We start from the raw sequence: 15,915 nt of genomic DNA on the forward strand, positions 1-15,915 counted from the left end.
TACGTTATGAAATATTTTGAAAGGAAATTAGATCTGTCACTAATCTATGAACTCACATTTTTATGAGAAAAGGATTTAAAATTGTTACAGAATAGTGAGTGGTACATTAACCACAAATGTAATAATTATTAGTGACTTTTTGGTTGTATAAAATTAAGATCATACTTGAGCAACTTACTGCAAAAAATAGGTGGAAAATTAAAGTATATGTTATTAAAATGTAATTATCCAGCAATAATGGAAAGCGAATTGTTTGCTTATAATAATTACTATTTTAAAATGTTTGGCTGAATTAAAAATAATTTAGTAGCTGCAGCTATGATTAGATAAGTAGAAAGATGTCAAGGTAATAATACAATATGTAAAGTTATAATATGAAGTACAAAGATATAAAGGTTGCAAAATAAACATTACCAGACATAAGTAAGAATTAATGAAATGAATATTGGCAACAATATAGTTAGATGTCCTAAAAATATAAAGGTGAGATTTTTATAAAGCATATTAATGAGTTATCATTACTCACTAGCCTAGGTTAAAGCCTAGAGTTGAATATCACATCATAAAAACTGCTTTGCAGAATAATACGACTTTGAAACACTGTATGAGCCTGAAAAGGAAACCTTTGGGAAATGATTAATGGTAGAAATTGTATAACACATATTAGGATAAAAGTTCAACCATATAAATATTTATGTCAATTATCTAGGAATTAGATGCAAGGTTAAAACTCTATGTGCCATATGACAACTAAATACTTCAAAAAATATATTGTTTGGAAATACAGTGGGAGACCATTCTACAAATTGGTATGTTATCATAAGTGCATTATTATATAAGGGTTTTGATTTGATAGTGTAAGAGTAGGTTACACAGTTCATTAGAATAAGGAATGATGCTGTTTTCTATGGGGAATTCATAAATAACCTGAACAAAGACAACTCTATAAAGCAGAAGCTTCTAGTGATTGCTTCTAGAACTAAGGTTTAATTTAGAAACATAAATATACAATTTTTAAAATTATTTTATCAAAAAATTTAGAACAATCTTCATATATTATATTATGAGTTAAACTGTGTAATGCTATTTAGTATGGAAAGGCAAAGGAGCAATATTATTATATTTTAATTGTGTAGATTCAACCAAAAGCACACCTCAATTTTTAAAACCATGTTTTTATTTTAAAGTTGTGCAAAGTAACCCAACATAAGAGAATCATCAATAAATTTATTTCCACTTTCATTAAAGTAAAAACTTGTATTCACATGATTATAAATACCACAAAGATATGTTTGGAATATGTCTAATTGAACCACTTGATTTTATTTATAATCTTTGTTTTTTATTAATAAAAAGTCACCATGGAAAAAATGTAGGAGAAAATATTTGATGGAAGTATAAGTTCATGACATCTTAGGGAAACAATAGTCTATATGACATAGTATATTCTCCTAATATCTTTTCCTGAATTCAATACTATATTAATAAAATATCCTTCAAAAATATGCATGTTATTAAATGTATTTATTCAATGTTAATACAAATGAACAATAATTTATTTCCAAAACATGGTGTAAACAAACAAGGGAAAATATTAAGAATGGGCAGTAATTCAGAATAGTCATGGGAGGAAAATACATCTTCAAAAATGCAAAATGTAATATGAATGAAGTGAATAGTAATGGGAAGGAGAGAAAATATTTAAGAGATCTGTTTAAACTCAGTTTCTCTTCCATTGTAATTTGCATCAGTTTATTTGCTTTCAAATTCTTATATTGAATAGTTTGCAAACTCTGTATTAAAGACTAAAACACAGCTAAACATCACTGACAACAAAAGGAGTGGGGCTGGTAATGCTAATATAATGCTGTTGAGGAAATGGATTTGACATTTTTAAATGGGATAAAATGCAAAATTCCCTCTCTGAATTTGGGCTTATTTGAGCTTAACGGAGGCTTGACATACTTCAGGGAGTAAAAGGGGGGGGGGGAGTAGAACTAGTTTCATATATTTTGTAAAAAGAAAAATGAAGTAATACAAAAATTGAAGACGTAAATACCATTCTTTGTAATGCACCGGTGATTATTTCCTAAGTTGGATAAAAAACTTTACACTGAATCCACTACAAGTTGCTTTTTGACATAGTGTCAATTTTCAGTTTGTTTTCAAGTCTTAATTAGATTCATACTTTTCTATGCAATTTCTGTTAGAACAATTGAGACGTTTCTAGGCTCTAACATGTTTGTTAGTGGAGTGCAATGAAATCTATTGGTTATCTTTTGTTTTACTTGCAAACAATGCTTTACATCAGGTGATACCATATCAGTATGTGATCAACGATGATTTTCATTTCTGCACTTATTAACTAATATTTTGGGGGAAATTTTCCATGTACATGATTGTTTCATTCTATTTTATATTTTTGCTATATGAGGAGGATTTTTAAAAGTTCTTTCCACTCAGTAGCTGAAAATATTAGATGGAGAAAGGATAAAGGAACTACTAATTGTGCTGGGAGGAGAGAGATGTATGGGACACTGAAATGATGGCGAGGCTGATGAAGACACCAGTTTTCTGTCCTTTAGAGCAGGATGAATGTTGAATCCATTTTCTAACTAGGGGTCATCAGAGAGGAGACTGTTTTTGGAGGAAGCTCATGCGATCCATGTTTTATCCATTTTGTGCTTGATTTCCTGTAGAGACATCCAATAGCAACATCAAGAGGCAATTTTTTGGCACAAATTCAGTACAGAGCTATTTGAACTTGAAGATCACTGGCATATATGTGGTGATTGGATTGTGGTTGAAATTGCCTAGACAGAGAACATATGGAAGATGAGGATCTAGAAGGAAGCTGCAAGAAACCCTACATTTCACGGCCAACTGGAAGAGAAGAACTTGCAGAGCGGATAGAAAAGCAGCAGGGTAAGTCACACATGGGGAAACTGGGGAGACTGTGATGTCACAGAAACAAGAAAGGAGTGCCTCCTCCCATATTGTGAATCTTCCTATACATAAAGAGTGGGCTTGGGAGCATACAAAGGATTGTGCACTGGGGCAGTTGTCTGATTCCAGCTTTCTCACAATTTAGAGTTTGCTAGGTTCATACTAATTTTAACAGCTCTATGTAAAACCAGTACATCACTGTCACTTTCTTGCATTTTATTCATCCTAATGCATCAATGGTTTTAGACTCCAACTATAAAGAGCCAGGACCCTATTTTAAAATACAATTTCCTTATATTCTATAAAGAAATAATTACAGAGCAATCACCAGCAGGAATGGTTGAGTCCTTTCTAGTAAAGAATTACAAAGGAACTACAAAACCAAAAACTTTACTGTGAATGTATCATTAATCTCAGTTCCATTTCCTTCTCCAAGGGGAGGCTTATTAGGGGAAGGGTTAATGACACTGACCTCAAACACCTGCAGTTATGTTCATTCTATCTATATCACTTGACCAGTAAAGAGTGTGAGTAATAATATCATGCTTCACGGATTCTAGGCTTATTGGACCTTCAGTGCTATTTTGGCCTCATAAATGTTCTGTTACTAATATCTGCTAAGTGTTAAGGGATTTTATTCAGAGTCAGTGATGACATCTGAGAAACTGCTCATCACATGTGAATTCTCAGAACTCAGGTGACTATCTCATGATGGGAGATCGTTCAGATATTGCATCAGGTAACAGAGAGAATAAAAGTGTACTTTTAAAAAGCCATCTGGTGTATTATTTCGAATTCTATTGTGAAGCCACTTGTATTGGAAAGTGTTGCCTGAACTTCCCTTTTAAATGATACTACATTGAAATTGCTCTTCGTTATTCACTCCTTCAGTTGCCATCCTCAGGGAATAGATTAACCTAAAATGTGAATCTAATTCTTTCTTAACACTTTATAAGCAAATGTTTTAAATTCTATCAACGTTTAATTTATTTTTGAATTTTATTTACTTTTTTATACAGCAGGTTCTTGTCTATTTTATGCATATTAGTGTATACATGTCCATCACAAACTCCCAATTCATCCCACCTCCACCATGCCCCACCCCACCCAGACCTTTCCCCCCTTGGTGTCCGTACGTTTCTTCTCTACATCTGTGTCTCTATTTCTGCCCTGAAACCACTTCATCTGTACATTTTCCTAGATTCCACATATATGCGATAACATACGATATTTGTTTTTCTCCTTCTGATTTATTTCACTCCGTATGACAATCTCTAGGTCCATCCATGTCTCTACAAATGACCCAATTTCGTTACTTTTTATGGCTGAGTAATATTCCATTCTATATATATGCCACATCTTCTTTATCCATTCGTCTGTCGATGGGCATTTAGGTTGCTTCCATGACCTGGCTATTGTAAATAGAGCTGCAGTGAACATTGGGGTGCATGTGTCCTTTTGAATTATGGTTATCACTGGGTATATGCCCAGGAATGGGATTCCTGGATCATATGGTAGTTCTATTTTTAGTTTTATAAGGAAGCTCCACACTGTTCTTCATAGTGGCTGTATCAATTTACATTCCCACCAACAGTGCAAGAGGGTTCCCTTTTCTCCACACCCTCTCCAGCATTTGTTGTTTATAGATTTTCTGATGAATCCCATTCTGACAGGTGTGAGGTGATACCTCATTGTAGTTTTGATTTGCATTTCTCTAAAAATTAGTGATGTTGAGCAGCTTTTTATGTGCTTCTTGGCCATCTGTATGTCTCCTTAGGAGAAATGTCTGTTTAGGTCTTCTGCCCATTTTTGGATTGGGCTGTTTGTTTCTTTAATATTGAGCTGCATGAGCTGTTTATATATTTTGGAGATTAATCCTTTGTCCATTGCTTCATTTGCAAATATTTTCTCCCATTCTGAGGATTGTCTTTTTGTCTTGTTTGTAGTTTCCTTTCCTGTGCAAAAACTTTAAGTTTCATTAGGTCCCATTTGTTTATTTTTGTTTTTATTTCCATTACTCTAGGAGGTGGATCAAAAAAGATCTTGCTGCGATTTATGTCAAAGAGTGTTCTGCCTAAGTTTCCCTCTATGACTTTTATAGTGTCTGGTCTTACATTTAGGTCTTTAATGCATTTTGAGTTTATTTTTGTATATGGTGTTAATTTCATTCTTTTACATGTAGCTGTTCAGTTTTCCCAGCACCACTTATTGAAGAGACTGTCTTTTCTCCATTGTATATCCTTGGCTCCTTTATCATAGACTAAGTGACCATAGATGCATAGGTTTATCTCTGGGTTTTCTATCCTATTCCATTGATCTATATTTCTATTTTTGTGTCAGTACCATATTGTCTTGGTTACAGTCGCTTTGTAGGATAGTCTGAAGTCAGGGAATCTGACTATTTCAGCTTGGTCTTTTTCCCTCAATATTGCTTTGGCTATTGGGGGTCTTTTGTGTCTCCATACAAATTTTAAGATGTTTTGTTCTAGTTCTGTAAAAAATACCATTGGTAATTTGATAGGGATTGCACTGAATCGGTAGATTGCTTTGTGTAGTAGAGTCATTTTCACAATATTGATACCTCCAATCCAAGAACATGGTATATCTCTCCATCTGTTTGTGTCATCTTTGATTTCTTTCATCAGTGTCTTATCGTTACCTGAGTACAGGTCTTTTACCACCTTAGGAAGGCTTATTCCTATGTATTTTATTTTTTTGTTGCAATGGTGAATGGGATTGTTTCCTTAATTTCTCTTTCTGATCTTTCATTGTTAGTGTATAGGAATGCAAGGGATTTCTGTGCATTAATTTTGTATCCTGCCTTTACCAAACTCATTGATTAGCTGTAGTAGTTTTCTGGTAGCATCTTTAGGATTATCTGTGTAGAGTATCATGTCATCTGCAAATAGTGACAGTTTTACTTCTTCTTTTCCAATTTGTATTCCTTTTATTTTTTTCTTCTCTGATTTCTGTGTCTAGGACTTCCAAAACTATGCTGAATAATTGTGGCAAGAGTGGATATCCTTGTCTAGTTCCTGATCTTAGAGGAAATACTTCAGTTTTTCACAATTGAGAATGATGTTTGCTGTGGGTTTGTCATATATGGCCTTTATTATGTGAGGTAGGTTCCTTCTATGCTCACTTTCTGGAGAGTTTTTATCATAAATCGGTGTTGAATTTTATCAAAAGCTTTTCTGTATCTATTGAGATGATCATATGGTTTTTCTTCTTGAATTTGATAATATGGTGTATCACATTGATTTGCATATATTGAAGCATCCTTGCATCCCTGGGATAAATCCCACTTGATCATGGTGTATGATCTTTTTTTGTGATATTGGATTCTCTTTGCTAGTATTTTGTTGAGGATTTTGCATCTATATTCACCAGTGATATCCGTCTGTAATTTTCTTTTTTGTAGTTTCTTTCTCTGGTTTTGGTATCAGGGTGATGGTAGCCTCGTAGAATGAGTTTGGGAGTGTTCCTTCCTCTACAATTTTTTGGAACAGTTTGAGAAGGATTGGTGTTAACTATTCTCTAAATGTTTGATAGAATTCACCTCCATATGTTAGTGTTTTTCACGTTTTATTCCCCTGTCATTTATTGCTAATCTAATAGTGCTCTGGTTGGAAAAGACGCTTGATATGATTTCAATTTTCTTAAATTTACCAAGGCTTGATTTGTGACCCAAGATGTGGTCTTCCTACAGAATGTTCCATGTGCACTTGAGAAGAAAGTGTAATCTGCTGTTTTTGGATGGAATGTCCTGTAAATATCAATTAAATCTATCTGGTCTATTGTGTCATTTAAAGCTTGTGTTTCCGAATTAATTTTCTGTCTGGATGATCTGTCCATTGGTGTAAGTGAGGTGTTAAAGTGCCCCACTATTTTTGTGTTACTGTTGATTTCCTCTTTTACAGCTGTTAGCAGTTGCCTTATGTATTGAGGTGCTCCTATATTAGGTGCATATATATTTATAATTGTTATATCTTCTTCTTGGATTGATCCCTTGATTATTATGTAGTGTCCTTCCTTATCTCTTGTAGCATTCTTTATTTTAAACTCTATTTTATCTGATATTAGCATTGCTACTCCAGCTTCCTTTGGAGTTCCATTTGCATGGATATCTTTTTCCATCCCCTCACTCTCAGTCTGTATGTGTCCCTAGGTCTGAAGTGGGTCTCTTGAAGACAGCATATATATGGGTCTTGTTTTTGTATTCAATCAGCGAGCCTGTGTCTTTTGGTTGGAGCACTTAATCCATTCACATTTAAGGTAACTATCGATATGTATGTTCCTATTACCATTTTTTTAATTGTTATGGGTTTGTTTTTGTAGGTCCTTTTCTTCTCTTGTGTTTCCCATTTAGTGAAGTTCCTTTAGCATTTGTTGAGGAGCAGGTTTGGTGGTGCTGAATTCTGTTAGCTTTTGCTTGTCTGTAAAGCTTTTGATTTCTCCATCAAATATGAATGAGATCCTTGCCAGGTAGAGTAATCTTGGTTGTAAGTTCTCCCTTTCATCACTTAAATATATCGTGCCACTCCCTTCTTGCTTGTAGAGTTTCTGCTGAGAAATCAGTTGTTAACCTTATGGGAGTTCCCTTGTATGTTATTTGTCCTTTTTCCTTGTTGCTTTTAATAATTTTTCTTTGTCTTTAATTTTTGTCAATTTGATTACTATGTGTCTCTGTGTTTCTCCTTGGGTTTATCCTGCCTGGGACTCTCTGCGCTTCCTGGATTTGGGTGGCTATTTCCTTTCCCATGTTAGGGAAGTTTTCGACTATAATCTCTTCAAATATTTTCTCGGGCCCTTCTCTCTCTCTTCTTCTTCTGGGACTCCTATAATGTGAATGCTGCTGTGTTTAATGTTGTCCCAAAGGTCTCTTAGTCTGTCTTCATTTCTTTTCATTCTTTTTTTCTTTATTCTGTTCCATGGCAGTGAATTCCACCATTCTGTCTTCCAGGTCCCTTATCCGTTCTTCTGCCTCAGTTATTCTGCTCTTGATTCCTTCTAGTGTATTTTTCATTTCAGTTATTGTATTGTTCATGTTTGTTTGCTCTTTAATTCTTCTAGGTGTTTGTTCTTTAATTCTTCTAGGTGTTTGTTAAACATTTCTTGCATCTTCTCGGTCTTTGCCTCCACTCTTTTTCCGAGGTCCTGGATTATCTTCACTAACATTATTCTGAATTCTTTTTCTGGAAGGTTGCCTGTCTCCACTTCATTTAGTTGTTTCTCTGGGGTTTTACCTTGTTCCTTCATCTGATACATAGTCTTCTGCCTTTTCATCTTGTCTATCTTTCTGTGAATGTGGTTTTTTGTTCCACAGGCTGCAGGATTGTAGTTCTTCTTGCTTCTGCTGTCTGCCCTCTGGTGGATGAGGCTATCTAAGAGGCTTGAGCAAGCTTCCTGTTGGGAGGGACTGGTGGTGGGTAGAGCTGGGTGTTACTCTGTGGACAGAGCTCAAGAAAACTTTAACCCACTTGACTGCTGATTGGTGAGGCTGTGTTCCCTCCCTGTTGGTTTGGCCTGAGGCGACCCAGCACTGGAGCCTACAGCAGGCCCATTTGTGGGGTTAATGGCGGACTCCTGGAGGGCTCACACCAAGGAGTACTTCCCAGAACTTCTGCTGCCAGTGCCATCCCCATGGTGAGCCACAGCCACAGCCTGCCTCTGCAGGAGACCCTCCAACACTAGCAGGTAGGTGTGGCTCAGTCTCCTATGGGGTCACTGCTCCTTCCCCTGGGTCCCCACGTGCACACTACTTTGTGTGTGCCTTCCAAGAGTGGAATCCCTGTTTCCTCTAGACCTGTCAAAGTCCTGCAATCAAATCCCGCTAGCCTTCAAAGTCTGACTCTCTGGGAATTCCTCCTCCCATTGCTGGACCCCCCAGGTTGGGAAGCCTGACGTGGGGCTCAGAACCTTCCCTTCAGTGTGTGGACTTCTGTGGTATAAGTGTTCTCCAGTTTGTGAGTCACCCACCCAGCGGTTATGGGATTTGATTTTATTGTGATTGCGCCCCTCCTGCCATCTCATTGTGGCTTCTCCTTTGTCTTTGGTGAGTTCCAGTGTCTTTCTTTCAATGGTTGTTCAGCAGTTAGTTGTGATTCCTGTGCTCTCGCAAGAGGGAATGCGCAAGCTGACATTCTGACCAGGTCGTATTCCAATTCCAGATAGTTGCCCATTGATCAGGATGAATCTAAACGCCTGCACGTAACATACAGACTCTCCTTGAGATTATTTTATGCCTATTGGCCAGCTTGGTATCCAATGTATTTCTCTCCATTCCAGGTACACAGCAGTTTGCTGTTCTCTGAACCTGCCATATTAGTTTATGCTTCTATTCCTTTGGATTCGCCCCTTTACATAATTGGAGTACTGCTTCCTCCTTCTGTGTATGTCAAGTTCCCACAAATATTCTAACCCTCTCTCAAGTCCTACTGACTCCTATCATCCTTCCTCCAGGTTCTCACTTCACTCTAATTGAGATTTTCTTTCTCTACTTCACTGTAAGAAACTTAGAAAGTGGTCAGTTTTATTGTTTTTACATTAAATGGTAATAATCAAAACAGTATCAAATATGGGTTACATATTTTGTTATAATGTGAAGGTAATGAGCAAGTAGAAATTGATGTAGAGAGTATGAATTTTTCTGACAGAAATAAAATGGCAATAAGTGAATATGCTAGAAATAATATACTCAGAGTGGGCAGTAAAGTTTTCAGCATTCATGAAAGTTATGAGTTTAGAAAGAATAAAGTTGGCAGGTAGTGAACTGAAATTTAAAGATGAGATGTTTTAAAATTACCCAGTGGTCTACTAAATAAAGTGTTTTAATAGAAATTTGAAATTCAGAGTTATGTTTGAGAAGAAGACACGTTCTGTTTTTAAATGTAAATGATTTATGGTTTTCATGGTCATATGCAGCTCTTCTAAAACAGAAATTCATATTTTCAAAATTAAAATTGGCAATCAAATTTAAATGTGAAGAAACAGAAAAGTTAACAAAATAATACAAAAGTGCTATGATTTCTTGTTTTCAGTCTCCAAATTATCCACTAGATTTTAATCCATATAAATTAGGTAGAAAATATGTTACAATATTTTTATGTAGCATTTCCAATACTTTTAATGTTGTCTCATTATAAAGAAATATTTCTGGTCTTATTTGAAATATTAATAGTGATTTTAAATGATGAAAATTTTTCAAATAATGGAGTATTTGGTTGGCACCATAGTGACACCAAAGACACAGTGTGAGGCAATTAAAATACATGACTACATCCAAATTTTAGTTATCTATAGTCTTCAGGAAATAAAACCAGTTTTGGAAGACACTGAAAGACTTTCCTATGACAATTATACAAATATCTTTAATTACATACTAGTAAAGGAATTAAGTGAAATGAACTATGTAAGGACTTTCCAGGAAAAGGCCAATCACAATCTGGATGTAACAGTAGCTAAACAAGAAATTTGCCACCTGCAAGGTAACAAAATCTGTGTGAGGAGGTGTGGCCTATGCATTCTAGTGGGTACCTAGCTAACTCATTTGTAATTAACTTCTCAGGGACATTTGGCACCTTCTGCTTTGTAACTCAGCAGATTTGGAGGATTTTCTTATGTACCTTAGACCTTGAAGAGCAACTTAAGATTCGTCCTGTTTTTACTGCTTGAACAGTTAGTTCCCAGGTAAGACTGACACATAATTTTCACAACTTCCTCTCTCTTTTACATTTCTAATCCAACTTTAATTCAGTAAGATCTACTAGCATTGTGGAATTCTCAGTGAATTTGTAAAGTCTCGTACATGTGGATAATTTAGTTTTGCCTCTCAACGTGTTCTGAAAAACCCTCAGAGACACATAATTTTATATTTATTTAAAACCCCTTTCAGAACGTTTTGTTAAAAAATAAAGTTAAAAAGCAACTGACAGATCAATCAGTAAGTTACTGGAATATCATTGGTTAAAAAGTTTAACTGCATAAATAACAATATTAATTTTAGTAAAAGAATTACTGAAGTACACACTCTACCCTTCAACTGTGCTGGGTAAAGGTTTTTGTTTTATTGATAACTCTAGGGTTCTGCTAACTTTCCAACTAGGAGAAAAGGTTTAGAAACCCAAATGTCAAAATAAAGTTTGAAATAAGAAAAGTTTCACTGCCTAATTAGTAGATTTTGGAGACAAAGTTAGCAGGTAATTAATACTTCTTAATGCCTGTTTTGAGCCAGCCTCTATGTTGGCTGCCTTTTTGTCTTGTATCCTTCTCACAAATTTGAGGAGATGTTCTGTTCTCCATACTATATGTTGGTAAACTGATGGGCACAAAGGTTAAATCACTTGCATACGGTGCTAAAAATCATATGGCACAGAAAGTCTCAAATACTGTTCTAGATGATCCTAAAGTCCACAGATCTTTCACATTGTTACAAAATATAATTTTGATGATTAAATACTTAATCCAAAAAATTTTCCCATTAAAATAATTTTTCCCAGAGCAACAGATGTAAAATCAATCAGAATAACTTAAATAATGTGAAACGCTTCATAGAAACTAGTTGTGAAGTTGCGATACTGTTATTTTTTTTAATAGACTTATTTTTTAGAGAAGTTTTAAGTTCACAGCAAAATTGAGCAGAAAGTATGCAGATTTCTCATGTACCTCCTGCCCCCACACGTGTATAACCTTTGCCAGTATCAACATCCCCCGCCAGCATGGCACATGTATTACAGGTGATGAACCTACATTGACACATCATAATCACCCAAGCCCATAGTTTACGTTACACTTCTCTCTTGGTGTTGAACATTCTATGGGTTTGGAAAAACATACAATGACATGTACCCATCCTTATAGTAGTATACCGATTAGTTTCATTGTACTCCATCTATTCATTCCTCCCACTTATCCCTGGCAACCACTGATCTTTTTATGGTCTCCATAGTTTTGTGTTTTCCACAATGTCATATAGAAATAATTATACTATATATAGCCTTTTCAGATTGGCTTCTTTCACTTAGCAGTATGCATTTAAGTTTCCTCTATGCCTTTACCTGGCTTGATAGCTCATTTCTCTTTAGTGCTGAATGATATTCTGTTATCTGGATATACTACAGTTTATTTATCCAGTCACAGACTGGAGGACATTTTGGTTGCTTCTAAGATTTGGCAATTATGAATAAAGCTGCTATAAACATCCGTGTGCAGGTTTTTGTGTGGATATATTTTCAACTGCTTTGGTAAATATGAAAGAGATGTTTATGGATATTATGCTGTGGATATGTGTAGTTCTGTAAAAAACTTGACAAACTGTCTTCCAACATGGCTATACAGTTTTGCATTCCAAACAGCAGTGAATAAGGATTCCTGTTGTTCCATTTCGATACCAGCAATCGCTGTTGTCAGTATTCTGGAATTTGGCCTTTCTGATAGATATTTAGCAGTATTTCACTGTTTTAATTTGCAATTCCTTAATGACATGTAATATGGAGCATCCTTTCATATGCTTCTTTGCCATCTGTGTATCTTCAGTAAAGTGTCAGTTAAGATCTTTTGCTCATTTTTTAATTGGATTGTTTTCTTAATGGTTGAATTTTAAGAGTTCCTTGTACAATATATATTTGGATAAAAGTACTTTATCAAAGGTATCTTTTGCAAATATTTCCTCTCTGTCTGTGCCTTGCTTGTTCATTTTCTTGATAATGAGTGACATATGAGAATGTATTCCTTTCCTTTTCCCACCTCAGTCCCCAACTCAGTATAGATGACTTTTCTGTTTAATTCAAGGTTGATATTTTAGCATGATATTGGAATATAATCCAAGGAGGTAAAAAATTAATCCTATTCACAGTTGAGTCCCAGTACGTCCTGTCAATTCTTCTGCCTTCTCAGTACATCAAATATTGTGCTACCAAACATTCTGCTGTTTCATATTGTATCATTGGGGTATTGAGTTCCCAAATAACTTTACACTATATAAAATAAAGAACTTAACATGAAATAAATTGAGCTGCCTCTAAGATGAAAAAAGAAGATGGAAAGAAAAAGATGCGTCAAGAAAGACAGTCTAAGAAGAAGAAAAAAATATGCCATTTTATTATGCAGCAACAACAGAAAACACTAATTTCCTTCCTATCAAAATTAAAGTCTTTGGACTTCCCTAGTGGCACAGTGGTTAAGAATCCACCTGCCAATGCAGGGGACACGGGTTCGATCCCTGGTCCGGGAAGATCCCACATGCTGTGGAACAGCTAAGCCTGTGCACCGCAACTACTGAGCCTGAGCTCTAGAGCCCGCGAGCCACAACTACTGAAGCCTGTGAGCCACAGCTACTGAGCCCGCGTGCCACAACTACTGAAGCCTGTGTGCCTAGAGCCTGTGCTCCACAACAAGAGAAGCCACCTCAATGAGAAGCCCACGCACCACAACGAAGAGTAGCCCCCACTCGCCGCAACTAGAGAAAGCCCGCGTGCAGCAATGAAGACCCAACGTAACTGAAAATAAATAAAATAAAATAAAATAAAAATTAAAGTCTTTGTTATCTAAATTTCTTTCAGGGCTTGCGGGTGGTATGGGTGATTGCTTATACAGGCATACCTCAGAGATATTATGGGTTTGGTTCCAGACCACTGCAATAAAGCAAATATCACAATAAAGAGAGTCACAGGTATTTTTTGGTTTGCCAGTGCATATAAAAGTTATGTTTACACTATAATGTAGTCTAATTAAGTGTGCAATAGCATTAGGTTTAAATAAACATACCTTAATTTTAAAATACTTTATAGTTTAAAAATGCTAAACATCATTTAAGCCTTCAGAGAGTCTTAATTTTTTGTTGGTGGAGGGTCTTGCCATGATGTAGATGGCTGCTGACTGATCAGGGTAATGGTTGCTGAAGGGTGGGGCATTTGTGGCAATTTCCTTAAAAAACACAACGATGAATTTGCAACATCTATTGACTCTTCCTTTCACAAAAGATTTCTCAGTAGCACGCAATGCTGTTTGACAGCATTTTACCCACAGTAGAACTCCTTTCAAAATTGCAGTCAGTCCTCTCAAAACCTTCTGACACTTTCTCAACTAAGTTTATGGAAAATTCTAAATCCTTTGCTGTTATTTCAGTAATCTTCACAGCATCTTCAGGAGTAAATTTCATCTCAGGAAACCACTTTCTTTGCTCATCCATAAGAAGCAACTCCTCAACCGTTCAAGTTTTACCATGAGATTGCAGCAGTTCAGTCACATCTTCAGGCTCTATTTCTAATCCTAGTTCTCTGGCTGTTTCCACCACATCTGCAGTTACTTCCTCCACTCAAGGCTTGAACCCCTCAAGAACTGAACCCCTCAATCCGTGCGGCTTGGAATCAACTTCTTCCAAAGTCCTGTGTATGTTAACATTTTGACCTCTTCCCGTGAATCACAAATGTTCTTAATGGCATCTAGAATGGTGAACCCTTTCCAGGTTTTCCATTGAATTTGCCCAAATCCATCAGAATAATCACTACCTTTGGCAGCTATAGCCTTAGGAAATGCATTCCTTCAATAATAAGACTTGAAAGTCAAAATTACTCCTCAATCCATGGGCTGCAGAATGGGTGTTGTGTTAGCAGGCATGACAACAACATGCATCTCATTGTGCATCGCCATCAGAGCTCTCGGGTGTCCAGGTGCACTGTCAGTGAGCAGTAATATTTTGAAAGGAACCTTTTGGTCTGAGCAGTAGGTCTAAACAGTGGGCCTAAAATATTCAGTAAACCATGTTGTAAAAAGATGTACTGTCATCCATGCTTTGTTGTTCCATTTATAGAGCACAAGCAGGGTAGATTTAGCATAATTCTTAAGGGCCCTAGGATTTTCAAATGGGCATTGGCTTCAACTTTTAGTCACCAGCTGCATTAGTCCCTAACAGGAGAGTCAGCCTGTTCTTTGGAGCTTGGTGTTGACTTCCACTCTCTAGCTATGAAAGGCCGAGATGTCATCTTCTTCCAATAGAAGGCTGTTTTACTTAAGTTGAAAATCTGTGGTTTAGTGTGGCCGCCTTCATTATTTATCTGAGTTAGATCTTCTGGGTAACTTGGTGAAACTTCTACATCACCACTTGCTGCTTCGCCTTGTATAATACTTCGATTTTACAAAGTTGGCTTCTTTCCTTCAACCTGATGAACCAACATCTGCTGGCTTCACACTTTTTTTCTGCAGCTTCCTCACCTCTCTCAGCCTTCATGAAACTGAGGAGACTTAGTGCCTTGCCCTGGATTAGGCTTTGGCTTAAGGGAATGTTGTGTTTGGTCTGATGTATCCAGACCACTCAAACTTTCCCCATATCAGTGATAAGGCTGTTTCGCTTTCTAATGATGCACGTGTTCACTGGAGCAGCAATTTGATTTTCTTCAAGAACGTTTCCTTTGCACTCACAACTTGGCTAACTGTTTGGCATGAGAGGCTTAGCTTTCTCCTACCTTGGTTTTTGACATGCCTCCCTCACTAAGCTTAACCAGCTTTTGATTTAAAGTGGGGGGCATGCAACACTTCCTCTTACTTGAATACTTAGAGGCCAATGTACGTTTGCTAATTGGCCTGAGTTCAAATTGGTGTGTCTCAGGGAATAGGGAGGTCTGAGGAAAAGGAGAGAGAAAGGGGAAAAGGTCGGTTGGTGGAACAGTCTGAACACATACAACATTTACCGATTGTTTGCCATCTACGTTGGGCGCAGTTCCTCATGCCCCCAATTACAATAGTAACATCAGAAATCACTGATCACGTATCACCATGGCAAATATAAAGAAAAAGTTTGAAATATTGCAAGAATTAACAAAATGTGACACATAGAGATGAAGTGAGTAAATACTGTTGGAAAAATAGTGCGATAGAATTGTTGAGGCAGGGTTGCCACAAACCTTCAATTTAAAAAAACAAAAAACAACAACAAAAAAAACCCACCACAATACTGATGAAGTGAAATAAAGG

This window comes from Phocoena sinus, chromosome 21 (genome assembly GCF_008692025.1).
Source record: "Phocoena sinus isolate mPhoSin1 chromosome 21, mPhoSin1.pri, whole genome shotgun sequence".
Lineage (NCBI taxonomy): Eukaryota > Metazoa > Chordata > Mammalia > Artiodactyla > Phocoenidae > Phocoena > Phocoena sinus.